This window comes from Pseudorasbora parva, chromosome 14, assembly GCF_024679245.1.
Source record: "Pseudorasbora parva isolate DD20220531a chromosome 14, ASM2467924v1, whole genome shotgun sequence".
NCBI classification, from domain to species: domain Eukaryota; kingdom Metazoa; phylum Chordata; class Actinopteri; order Cypriniformes; family Gobionidae; genus Pseudorasbora; species Pseudorasbora parva.
In genome coordinates this window covers 17,433,944-17,445,244 of record NC_090185.1, presented here as the reverse complement: position 1 = coordinate 17,445,244, position 11,301 = coordinate 17,433,944, and positions in this window count along the sequence as shown.

The window sequence follows — 11,301 nt, the reverse complement described above, 5'->3', positions numbered from 1 at the left end:
AACAACGGAAAACAGACATTCTTTTATAGCCTAGGCCTATATTCGAAGAATACTAAGAAGGCTGATATAACTTTAAAAAACAAATGAGAGAGAAGCGTATAAAATCAATGCAAAGGAAATGTCCGTTTATTACTAGTAAATCTGGAACACGGCACAAAAATAATTATAAAAATATTCACTTTATTATGTATTCTGTAACTATTTCCCCAAAAATAAAAGCAAACATTTTTGTTGGTGCGCTAAATTTGCTCTCTTTTTTTCTGTCCCTGCGGGAGTGGCGTTCACTCAACACGAACAAACGTGGACATGTGTTCACAAACACACCTCCATAGGCGTAATGGTTTTTATACCGTACAAACCGTATTTTCTATCCCCTTACACTGCCCCTGCCCCTAAACCTACCCATCACTGGAAACATTCTGCATTTTTACTTTCTCAAAAAAACATCATTTAGTATGTTTTTAAGGCCATTTGAATTATGAGGACATTTGATATGTCCTCATAAACCACATTTATAGTGTAATACCAGTGTAATACCCATGTAGTTATACAAATTTGTGTCCTCATAAACCACATAAACAGGCTCACACACACACACACACACACACACACACACACACACACACACACTACGGTAATAAAGACCCCATGATAGAGTCACAGCATGCAGACCTGCAGGCTTTTGACAGGGTGATTAAGAACACTGCGTTCTACATGCACACTTTTGCATACACACACACACACACACACACACACACACACACACACACACAGATAGTAACATCGCACAAATAAGCTGCAAACTTTCTTCCGGAAGAGCTTAAGAAATAAGCTGCCCCTCAAGACCTATAATGTGTGTTTATGAGTTTTTCTGCAGTTGTGAACCACTTCTGCAAATCCAAAAGGAAATATGCAATAACCCAATAATAAATAATAATAATTTAAAAAACATTATATAATGATTAGAGTTTGTTGTTGTTTTATTTGAAAATATTTTAGAGTAAGGTAAACAACAGACAGTAAAGCATATTATTCTTATTTAAAAATGTTTTCATCATAAATGTGTTGCTTTATGTATTATATATATTATATTACACACACACACACACACACACACACACACACACACACACACACACACACACACACACACACACACACACACACGCTTAATGAAGGCTATTATTAAAGTGCAGTAAAATGTTTGGTTGATGAGGGTTGATGAATTTTTACTTGTTTTGAATGACATAGTGTAATATAATTGCATCTTGCTTCCTCCCAAAAAGCAAAAAGTAAATGAATCAATAATTTTGTAATGTGCCTTTTCCTCCTGATCTGTGTAAAATAACTAAATTAAATATTTTGTGGAAATAAAAACATAGTCAGTATAATAGGTTTTTCAATTCTGAATGAAAATCTTCAAAATTATGTTTGATATTGCTGACCCACACACACAAACACTTACATTGACCCAGACAGTACCAAACGTTTCCCAAGGACAAAATGCCACAATGAAGCACATTAAAGTGAAAATCATCTACCTATCAAAAGTGCACTTTGATCGAGTCCCAACGTTAATGGTCACAGTCAGCATCTGTAAAACACAGACTTAAATTCTGGCCACACAGGTAGATAAAGAGACCCACTAAAGCTGTTAAAGTGCCACGTGAGAGTAGTTTACTTGATGAAGCGTTTATGAGAAACCTCAAATACTCTCAGAAAACCGGAAAAAAAAAGTATGAGTGCCAACCCTGCTGAAACCAGTCTAAGCTGGTTTCCAGGTCTTGGTCTCCCAACTTGGGCAGGCTGGTCTCCAAGCTACAAGGTTCATATACATATGGATATAACTGTGATAGCCCTGTATAAGAGTGTGTAGGCAAGCATAAAGCACAGCAGGGTGGCGATTGTTAAGGCTTTGCGCTGAGGGGGTCGTTTCACATTGAAAGGAAAACAGCTCGCGAGAGGCTCTACAGCTGGTTTGGAGACATAAATATCTCTCTCTCTTTCTTGTTTTGCTCATAGTTAATCACGTGCAGTTCTGGAGACAGCTGGCCGAAAGCCAGACCTCGGAGAAATGTGCATGTAACCGGATCCGCTTTACAACATGTGTATATACATCTATATACATCTGTATGTGTGCGTGCACATACTTCAGCACCTCCGGCCTCTCTGAAGGTCTGGATGGAGAACAGTCTCTCTGGCTGACCCAAGGTCAGGTTTCACATGTTGTCCAGGGACGGTCATAACTGTGTCTGGCTGATCCAGGTAAACACAGACACGGTCCCTCCATCTGGTTCCAGTGAAGCTGACGCCTGCACTGTATAGTGAATGATTACACCTCCATCGAGGGCAACGGTCCAAACACAACCTCTACAACATGCAGGAGAGCAAAAACATGACGTAAAGCACATGTTTGCAATCAAGTCTTCTGACCTGACCTATTCAGAACTTTTTTTTTCTCTCTGGGGAAATCAGTTAAATTGTGTTTAAAGGTGATCTAAAGCCTGTCTGTAAAGTTTTTTTGTGTGTGTGTGAAAACTTTAATAAAAATTGAAGTAAATTACCTACTGTTTATTCAGCTAACGGCATCCTCTGAGAAATCGAATCCAGTCAGAAATGTTTATGATTGTGGTATCTAAATTTTTAACAAGCAATTATTTTATTTTTTATTTCTGTCGTAACTAAAGTTAAGCATGACATTGTGCTGCCTTGAGTGCCTTCATTATTAGTAAATGTCAAACATGAACCCGTAAATGCATACCTCAGGTCTTTGGCGACTCATTACGTCATTCACTCCCCTCCTCCTCATTCATTTTTTAAAGTTAGACGTCAACCTTCTAGTATTCCTCAATTAATTCATTATGAACAATATAACAAAAATAAAATTATAAAAGAATGTCTGTTTTTCAGTTTTTGTACAAATTGTACAGGGTCGCTAACGACCCGAGGTGTGCAACGGTGTAAGTTTATTTTTTTATGCACAACAAATAATTGAATCTTTGATGACGGAATAAGTGCAATTCATCTTTATTCCACAAGATGGCTATGTCGATACACAATGATAAAGTGATGTTTCACTCCGCAGACTGAAAACAAAACAATAAGTATAACGGCTCAGCGATTTACAGCAGAACAACTGCAACGCATTCAAATATTAGTGTCGCTGTCACTTGATGGTGGATCTGGTGGAGAAGCTGTCAGCGATCAAAATATAGATTTTGAAGAGGTTGAAAATGATAGTTTCGAGAATATGTTTGAGATGGCGAATATGAGGCAGATGCTGAATGAACTGGGAAACGAGCTCTGATGAGGACAGTGATGGTGCTATAAAACATCTGCTCAAACCAAACCCTTCCAATCTCCAAAAGGTAACAAAATGTGCTTTATTAAATTCTATTGTAATTGTTACACTAATTTCAGGAGAGTTTTTTATTATCGCGACAGGTAGAGATCCATATATAGATCTGGGTTGCTAAAGACTCAAATATGTAGGAATGATTGGTGAAACCAATGCATTTAAGGGTTAACCTGACCATCAAAATCATCAAATGAGTATAAAAAGTAATGTAATTAGTTACTTTTTAGGGATTAACTCAATATTGTAATCCATTACTTTTAAAGGTAACTTTCCCCAACACTGGCCATCCCTAAAAAACAGCTATGAATAAACTTAATATGAAAATAAATTAATTTAGTAAAGACTACTGAAAAAATTGTCATAAAGTATGGTAAGGAGGAGTAGATCTGATGACCAAATGGAAGCTGAACTGTGAAACTAATTTATTTTAATTATTTTTATAAAAACGTATCGTCAACGCAACACTTTTTGCTAAGTGAAACATTCAAAGCATGCAAGTAATGATCAAGTAAAAAAAAAAAAAAACTCATCACTGGCAATAGCACAGTTACAGCTCATTGAGAACAGTATAGCCTAACCACAAGGTCTACACTTCAGCATAATGGTAACCTCAAAAATCGACAAAACAGCATAACACAGCTTTTAAAATCCTTGTAAAGTCAAAATTAAACACGTGTTCTGCAGTTTGTCAAATGTGTTATTAACCACCCAACATTGCACCAAAGGCTGCATCACAAACAACCAAGAGAAATGAGAAATCATCATCATCTTCATGATCATCTCTTTTTCATCACCACACTGATGAAAATACATCCTCTGACTTTCTCCAAATGCTAATATATAAACCCTTTCGTTAGATGTTTATGTTATATTATTCACGCCATATTCATTTACATAAAATGCATATTAAAAAAATAAATCTTTTTTCAGTAAAAGTGGATTTTTCCTGCATTGGGGATGAAAATGGTCCTAAAATACATTCCATAATAATTTCAAAATATAATCTTTTTATAGATATTTTTTTTAAAATATGATCCAAACAAGGTCCTGACAGTTTTGGGGAGATTCCTCCACGTAATTTAGCACAAATCACATATCGAATGGAGTTCTCAAAGAAAGAAGGTCAGCCCTCAACACTACTGATGTTCAGAGATGTCACACAATAGGCAGTTCACTTTTTTTCCAGGGCATAAAGTTGTGGCATTCCAGCCTGTAAAGACCCAGATATGTCATAAATGTGATATTTTGAAGCAAATGTCATCTCTTAACTCAATCCAGTTCCACTCCAGTGGCTGCGGGTTGCTTCCAGATTGGTTTTCTATAGATGATTCTGTCACACTGAGTAAACATTACAAAGAATGTGTGACGCCCCTGAGCCAATGCTGTAGTGACTTTGGGTGGGGTTATGATAGGACACTGGAGTCTCATTGGACCGGCGCTAAGGAATTAGGAGGAATCCTGACATCCTATTGGCTAACGAGTTGAACGCTCAACAATTGTTATATAGACAGCCAAGGGCGAGACAAGCTGTGTACATTTGTACATTTCTGTGTATTCAAAAAATTTTAAGATAATAGAATATGAAAACTTACCCCTTAATATTCTCGGATAAATGTCCATGGTTTTATTGAGCATGACTATTATTGTGTACACTATAATAAATAAAGACAAACGGACGGATGGATGGACGGATGATAGATAGATAGATAGATAGATAGATAGATAGATAGATAGATAGATAGATAGATAGATAGATAGATAGATGGTATGTAAAGTGTTTATTGCTATGAAGTTGTGAGGGCGTTGCTAGGTGGTTGCTAGGGTTTTTTGGATGGTTGTGTTGCTATGCCATTTCTATTTTATGCTTTGTACAGAAAACTCTTATTTTGTACACTATAATAAAAAGTTGTCAGGCTGTTGCTATGCCGTTGCTAGTGTGTTTAGGAAGGTTGTACAACAGTTTCTAAAGTGTTCTGGGTGGTTGCTAGGGTGTTGATATGTAGTTGCTAAAGTGTTGATTGCTATGAAGTTGTGAGGGTGGGGCTGCTTGGGGTTTTTGGATGACTGCTAGAGTTTTTCTAAGCAATTTCTATTTTACCATGTTGTTAGATTGCCTAAGCATGTTTATTAATTAAATAAATTGAATTTTTCACATTTATAATGTTTGTTTTCTACTCATGTAACTAACACCTTGTGGGGAAAATTAATACTATCCAATAATAACATTGAATTAACGTTGGATAATATTATTTTCACAGTCCAATCAAATATTGTTTACTTAAAGCTACACTGTGTAACTTTTTTAGTTTATTCTTAGCTAAAAACACTTAGTTGTTTCAAAAATATATGTGCTCATTAATGTATATTTACTTCTTTCAAGTAATAAAGTATTCTGGTAAGTTTATAATATGCCATTGAAAATACATACGGGTGAGGGGTTCGAATGCCGGTCGCCATGTTGCCCCTCCATCTTTAAAGTACATTAGCCAAAGAGGGACATACCCATAAATTCAAGATTCGCCTTTCGCGTTTTAACACTCGATGGCACCGTGTCGAATGTGAAGAGGGGGATTGCCATGTAAATCTTGGACTAAATCGGCCACCGTAGGAGTTAAAACAAAATCAGAATTGAGAGGAACAGAAACTAATATTCACTGGATGGTCATATACCTTTACACCGCTAGATGGGGGAAAATATCCCAGTGTAGCTTGAACATACATCATAATGCTAAATTCATCAGTGTAGATTATTATGAAGAAAAAAATATATTTTCATCAACTCATCAAAATGTAACGTATTCCACATCTAAAATGACGAACTTTCACGACGATCCAATCAAATTCCATTTACAAACATTAAGTCCTGCCCACATTACTTCTCCCTCTTTGACTATACTATGCATTATAAAAGTTAAATGAGTTTCATGTCGTCTCCAATTCATTTAAAATTAGATCAGAAAAATAAATGTAAACATGCAAAAAAAAAAAAGTAATCCAGGTTCATGAACGATGACATCCCAATAACTCAAATGATCTTCCCTGCTGCGGGCGCTGTCAGTTTTATTCCCTCACTGATGCAGTTGTTTGCCATTTAACTAGTTCGGCACATACTTGTTTTCTTTGCGCTCTGAATAAGGCACCTGCTGACACGCGGATTATGCAGAGTCACATCAGCATGTTAATATTGCCTGAATGCTTTATGATACAAATGGAGGGGGAGAGAATTGCAATATTTCTTTCTTTCATCTTCTAAAGCTGAGGTGCTTGTCAGCAGTGCTGAGCTGAGGCTTGCGGGTTGGATTGTATAATGCAGCAGTGACAGCGAAAGGCTTATAGAAAATCATAAGCTAAAACCTCTCCTCGCGCTCTGTCGTTCTCTCCTCGTTCTGTCCATCATGTCCAAGAAGTGCTCAGAACGGGGATAAAACCTCCCATGTGTCAAACCACTACAGCCATCAACCCAAAAACACCGCCTGTAAACAAAGATATGGTAAATATTTCAGCTTGCATAATGTGGCATATTTCTGAGTGGCATAATATAAACAATAGACTTGACTTTATAAAGCTATAAGCTATGGTTAATAGTATTTTTCCTGGCCCTGTGACTTGATAACATCAACAGAAAAGTTGTTGCAAATGCATATTTAGTGCATCTTAGTAGGAAAATTAGAAACTATAACCAACAAAATGTGACCAAAACTTATTTTGAGTCAATCCCCTGAGCCGTAAATGCCATGTGACCAGACTAGACGAGAAAAAAAAAAAAAATTGGCTGATGGCAGTCTGATCTTTGATGTCAAAAAGAAAAAAACTTATATAAGCAGCAAGATTTCAACAATAAAGATATCGTGACAAAGATGCAGAACTTTTAAAATGAAGAACAAATAAGTTGGAAAAACTGTTGGAAAAAAGAAAGCAAAATAATAATTATTATTATAATATTAATATGTTGTATATGTACAAATATCAATAGATTATTAAATAAATATTTGATATTTATTTTAAAGAGAGACTATATAAGCTTAATGAATGTTTTGTGTTATATATATATATATATATATATATATATATATATATATATATATATATATATATATATATATATATATATATATATATATATATATACACACAGATATGATTAAATAATTTAATATTTGAAATAATTTAATATTACATTTTAATATTTAAAGACAGTGCACTAAGGATTATTACATTTAGATTTAGGTAAAAATATGAATTAAATAAATATGATAATTAAACTACATTTTTATTATAATGTCCATTAAAAATGAATAACATTTTTAAAATAAAGGAGTTTGATTTCCATGAAGATTTCCAGGCAGGAAAGAATTTCTGTGATTCATATAATATGTTAAATATATAAATTAAACACTAATTAAAGTCATTTACTGTCAATTACTCTAAACGGCATAGGATTTATTTATTTTTTCAAGCTTGATTGTCAATATATGCTTGTGTTGTATAGAAAAAAGTAGCATGAACAACAGTGCTCATCAAAAATTCTGTATGCCTTCGGTAGAAGAAAGTAGCAGAGGTCTGGAGTGGTGAGGGGTGAACTATACCTTTAAGAAGTTCCTGAGATGAATGTGTCCTCTAGAGAGCAGGTTGAACTTCAGAGTTGTACCAGTGTTTTTGATATGAGATCACAGGCAACCTTACCGTCTCCATATGTGCGGCAGGAAGCCATGAGTTGTGTTTCCATGGTGCCATGAATCAATTCAGCCCTCACACACACACACACACACACACACACACACACACACACACACACACACACACACACACACACACACACACACACACACAGCGCGCTTATGCTTTATGAGGTGTTGGAAAAATTGAGTCAAGGATTCGGCTACTCCAACTCCCCTCAAACGAAGGAAAACGTTCATTTCCTTTAGATGTATCCAGAAGTCATCAACATTCCTGCTCTTTCAGGAAAATTCATGTTTGATTTGAAACACGGACTCACTGATTCTAAAGTTATTACCTTGTGAGATAGCAGAACTTCTTCCAGATGTAAGAACGCTCTGTTCACACTCGGCTGAATCTATGTCACTCCTCTTCTGTGTGAATTATCCTGACCTGTTGTGTAAAGAGTTTGGAAATTTACAGGAATGACAATCACATTCAAATTCATTCTTCATACTGTGTTGTGTGTAAGCAACCAAACTGAGCAAGCTATTCTGAAAAATGGTTCAACTAAACTTAAACGTTGATGAGAGAGCGTTAAAAGGTCTGAGAATAAACGGGACACTTCTCATGACTGTCACCTCACCAAATGTTACCTGATCAATGGAGTGATTTTGGTGGGTATCAAAGCATCATACAACAATATTCTTACTATAACTTATTGCAGAAGAACATTATTTTGGTTGTGCTTGGGCTCTACTTGAATTTGCGATGAATATGATTATCCTACTGCTCATAAAGCATTCACTACAAGGCTAAGAGACATAACCAGTTTAGAGGGAAAGATCTCAAGTTGACTAGCTTAAGATAAATTCCAGCATTGCGCTACAACAACCATAATGAGATGACCCTTTGCAAGAGATGATGCTTTACAATCAACTGTTACTGTGTGTTCACACCAGACACAACCTGTGTAAATAAAATAGCGCTATTTGCGCATAGTTCGATGCTTAAACATTTTGAGTTTATTTGCTTCATTCACACGATATCCACTTGACAACAGATGCGAATTCAGATGTGAATATATATAGAGATTATTACAGCTCAAATAAAGAACGCTTTTTACAACTTACCAGACTGTCCAACCTCCTCACTCACTTTCAAAGCAAGATCCTTTTTATTCCTGTTTCTATAAAGTATGAAGATTATCGTACATCTTCGGATATCCAGAAATGACATAAGACACTATTCGCGTCTTTGCATTGACTTAACATAATCCCTCGCGCTTAACACTTCATTCGTATCTGGTGTGAACGCACCATTAGAGAGCGACAAATGGAAATTAATGCTAAACAAAATTTCTTACTCACCTGTTGAATAGTAAAAATACCTTCTCTGCGTCGCTATTTCAAATCCCTCAGGTATCGCCATCTCCGAAAATCAAAGGCAATGTTAATTCTTGTTTTATTACGATCTCTGTCATGTTCTCTTTTTGCTGCCAGACTCCTCTGTTCTGCATTTATTTAAGACGGGTGATTCCACTCGTTTGATGAACTAACCCATGTCACTCCCACAACATAAAAGTATCTAAGTAGCTGCAGCAGCTTTTCTTTTATTACAGATATGACAAGACACGCAAGCAATTTCTCAGGAAAACCGAACCATCAGGTCTAAGATATAAACACTTATAATAGGCTTAACACAGAGAATCAGGGTGAGACAAAACAGGTTTTTGGAGAAGGATTGATTATGTATTGGCTTATCTAAATTATGTTAATACTGAACAAAAAAAAATCATAATTTAATTTTAATTATGGAGTTTAACAATTAGCTTTACTATGGAAATCTGGGAGTACCACAAACATAATTTTGAAATCAATGAATTATCCATTTTAAACTTCTATTTATTTGTCAGTTTGAATTCATTTTTTATCGTTAGGAGTTTTAAAATGTCTAGCAGTAGTATTATATTTGTAATATTAATAAAAGTAATGTTCGCAGTACATATTTTTATTGTTGTAGTAAAATTATATTATTGTGTCAAAAAAACATAAACAAAAGGATAATTAAAAATGGGTTCTGAATATTGTAAATAAAATAATACATCTGAGGTCGCTAATTTCTTCATCAAAAAGGAGTTAAACTGCCATCTATGTTTCTTGTTGTGAGAGATTAAAATCAATAAGTTTATGGAAATGAATGCTGCATTTTGTACACGTATATATTGATATTTTAGGAGAGGTTGCATACATTTCTTGATGTATCTTCGGGCAAAGAGTTTCTCAGCAACTTGCGAAAAAGATGCAGAGCAAACAATATGATATTTCGAGAAAAGAGCCAACGCATGTGTGTAAAGACGGGGTGTAACTCTATGACTTCATCAGAACCGAATGAGGCCAAAGTTTCAGGTCAAAATATTGGCAAGACAAGGTGGAGCCCAACAAATGCATTCAAATAAAAGATTCACACACACACGAGCAGAAATACACGGAATAGTCCAGCTGGACTGCAAAACCCAGAATAAAACAGATTTCAGTGTTGTAATTGTACCTACTGGTTTTGATTAGTGAAACATTAAATCATAACACGTACAGCCCATCAAAAAGAAAAACAATTAAAAGTAATGAAGATGTGACAAGTTTGTTTCCTTGACAACCTGGCATGAGTTCTGCTCATGTTTTTCCGTCTGGTGGGGTCGTGTAGGGAACGACTGTTTCCTTTAACACACACACACACACACACACACACACGCACACACACACACACATCTCCAGCTGAGAAAAAAAAAAGCAAGCATGATTTTACATTGTCTTATTTCATTTGAGTAGAAAAGCCTGTTTTTCATCACAAAGCAATACATAAACCACAACATTTTTCTGAGCAGTTATTAGTGATGGATATATCAGAAAGGCGATAAATCGGATGACATTTGGCTTTTTTGAGACTATTGGCAGGTTATCTTGAGGTTAGCGCAAAACCCAGATTTACTAGCCTGGCTGATATATCAGTCTCTAATAAACCACATGAAATGTACGCTGAGATTTTGTGGTTTGCGAATAAAAACAGACTTCCTTCACACAGCGTGAAACTGCTGCAAAACATGATGTAATCGCAACCAATTATAAAATATTTTTTATGTTATGTGAAGCAATATCGCGGATATGTAATGGCCCGTCATCAAATGAATGATTCACTGATGCATTGTGCGGAAAGCAAAATATAATGATGTTTCACTAAGTTATTGTACTTAGTGTAAATTTATATTTAAATTTAATGCGTCCACCCTA